We start from the raw sequence: 3,365 nt of genomic DNA, 5'->3' as shown, positions 1-3,365 counted from the left end.
ATCCTCTTCTCATTAAAAAATTATTAAAATATATCTTACGTATTGACATATTTGGTAATGCTTTATGTAGAAGTAGCTGAGACCCACCTTGCTTTTCTTATAATTTAGGGAAGAAAGTTCAAAATTAGCAGAGGATATTTTTGATTGAATGAAAAGAAAGAACATTTCAGTATATAATGATGAAATGATAGACACAGCAAGGCCTGCTTGTTTAGATTCCTGTTGTGTCCTTTGTCTTTGAAGATAAGGAAGCTCTGTTCCCCCAGGTAGAGGGAAAGCACTTAACACATTAGGGTGTGATGACCTGGTTCAGGAGAAGGTCAGAAATTTCTTCCCAGGTTCTATGACCTGGTCCAGCGGAAAAGGGCTGGGGAAGGTCAGAGATTTTCCTACACAGACTGATTCTCAGATTTCTCCATTTTAAAGATTCAATATGCCAAGGTGCCACATTTTGAGATAGCATGTCCTGAACAGCATCAATGTCTATTAAATTCATCATAATGATAGCTACAATTAGGTATCTACTACAGAAGACACAGTAGGCTAAGCACTTTAAATATAATTTAATCCACACAATACAGAACATTTCATATTAAACCCATTGTAGAGATGTGCAGAGCAAGTTGTGGAAGTGATAAATCAACGTTTTATCTCAGTTACATAGAAAACATTAAAGCAGGGATTGTAACCAACACTCTCTGACTCCAAATCCCATGTTCTTTTCACATTATACTGCTTCTCACAATTACTTATTGTGAATAAGACATTGTGAATCAGACACTGTGTTAGGTGCCAGGTACTATGCTAGGTGCTAAAAGCTTGATATGGTCTGGCTCTGTGTCCCCACTCAAATCTCATCTTGAATTGTAATCTGAATTGTAATACTCATGTGTGGGGAAAGAGATGTCGTGGGAGGTAATCAGATCAAGAAGGCAGTTCCACCATGCTGTTCTCATAATAGTGGGTGAGTTCTCATGAGATCTGATTGTTTTATAAGGGGATTTTCCCCACTTAACTCTGCACTTCTCTCTCCTGCCAACTTGTGAAGAAGGATGTGTTGCTTTTCCTTCCACCATGATTGTAAGTTTCCTGAGGTCTCCTCAGCCATGTGGAACTATGAGTCAATTAAACCTCTTTTCTTTATAAATTAGGCAGTCTCAAGTATTTCTTCATAGCAGTGTGAGAACAGACTAATGTAAAGCTGAAGAGGCAGAATGTGTGCAAAATAGTATACATTTTTCATGAGACAAATTTAAATTTAAATCCAGTTCTGCTCTTTGAGCACTCAGTATATGACCATGGACTGATTATGTACTTCTTGGAGTCTTGGTTTCTCGTCTACAAAATGGAAATGGCAGCAGGATCTTTTTCATTTGTTGCTATAAAGATTATTTTTATGAGTATTAAGTACCTACCACAGTGCCAGGCACATGGTATACAGACACAAAGTATTATCTGTGATTATTGGTACTTCATAGAATTTTTCTGAAGATTAAATGAGTTAACATCAATTTCTTAGCACATCAAATATATTAGTTTTAACCTTTACCACGTACTAGAGAAAGACATAGTGCATACCTCTTGGGCCAAATAATTCTGGTTTTCTATGATGTTGAAACCCACAGATAATTAACAGGAGATTAAGACTTAGCCTAATGAAAACATAGTTATTGTTAGGCCTCTGAGCCAAAGCTAAGCCATCATATCCCCTGTGACCTGCACGTACGCATCCAGATGGCCGATTCCGGCCTTAACTGATGACATTCCACCACAAAAGAAGTGAAAATGGCCTGTTCCTGCCTTAACTGATGACATTACCTTGTGAAATTCCTTTTCCTGGCTCATCCTGACTCAAAAGCTCCCCTACTGAGCACCTTGTGACCCCCACCCCTGCCCGCCAGAGAACAGCCCCCTTTGACTGTAATTTTCCTTTACCTACCCAAACCCTATAAAACGGCCCCACCCCTATCTCCCGTCACTGACTCTCTTTTCAGACTCAGCCCACCTGCACCCAGGTGAAATAAACAGCCATCTTGCTCACACAAAGCCTGTTTGGTGGTCTCTTCACACGGATGTGCATGACAGTTATTATTGACTGAACTGCTTATGAATGCAGTCTGGGTTTTGCAGGTTATATGGCAATAAACAAACAGAAAATCATCATCAACAAGAGGTCCTCCTGCTCAAGAAAAAATAGTTCTTGCTTTTTTGTCTAATATGCCAAAACCAGAATGACTAAGTTTACTATCTTTGGATTTTGTAAATGATATTTATTGAAGGGATATATGCTTCTCCTTTCACGATCTTTCTCCCTTTCTCTCTCTCTCTCTCTCTCTCTCTCTCTGTGTGTGTGTGTGTGTGTGTCTGAGAGAGAGAGAGAGAGAGAGAGAGAGAGAGACTAAATTAGTCTAACTCAAGAGGAAAACACATATAACAAAAAGAGCAGATAAGGAAAAAGAATTGTGAAGATACCAAAATATGCTATCCCAAAATATGCCTCTTTGGCATCTGGAATATTTTGAACTAAAGGCTATTAAAAAGTGGCAAGCCTAGGAAAAGCTCTAAAAACAGGGCACAAGTTTTCTTTCTATAAAGAAAAGTCTTACTTGGAAAAGGTATCTCTCTCTCTTGTACCAGAAACAGGAAGACTCTTAACAATTCTTATCAAAGGAGAAAGCACCAATGAAAATCTGCATAAAAATCTTATTAAATGTCCCTTACTTAACATACATTTTTAGTCACCTTTCCATAACTTGCCTCTTCCATATGAAGACCAAAAACCCTTTTTCTATCCTAAGGTGGTATATAAGCCCAAGTTCTAACTACCCCCTAGGGTTTCTCCTCATTGAGTACTCTCATGTGTATGTACAAGGCACATCTTAGTAAACGTTGTTTGTTTTTCTCTTGTTAATTTGTCTTTGGTCAGTCTAATCTTCAGAGGCCCAACCAGAGAACCTAAGATGGATAAAGAAAAAATATTGTTTTTCCTCCCTTAGAGTTGGATAGAAAAAAGCAACAGTTTGACCCTGGGAAAATTCTCGTCTCTTAACTTGTTGCAATCAATAAAAGTTGTTTGGTTCTGGATGGTTGTGATTCCAGAGTAATGGGAAATCTCTGGCAAAGTGTCGGAAACACAGAGTCTAAATCTGCCTTTGCTGTATCTCTTCATTTCTGTGAGCCCCTTCTGTGAGAATAATAATAATGTCTAGCAAGTGCTGAGCAATTACCGTGTCACTCTCTTTAGATCTGTGTAATTATTTAATCCTGTAAACAATGAGATGGATACAGATGAGGGGCCATTGGTACTGGGATTTTTTTCCAAACATTTTCGTTTCAAAGTTACTTTGCACTAGAATCTGAATTAC

This window comes from Mandrillus leucophaeus, unplaced genomic scaffold (assembly GCF_000951045.1).
Source record: "Mandrillus leucophaeus isolate KB7577 unplaced genomic scaffold, Mleu.le_1.0 Scaffold519, whole genome shotgun sequence".
Lineage (NCBI taxonomy): Eukaryota > Metazoa > Chordata > Mammalia > Primates > Cercopithecidae > Mandrillus > Mandrillus leucophaeus.
This window is presented reverse-complemented; position numbering follows the sequence as displayed.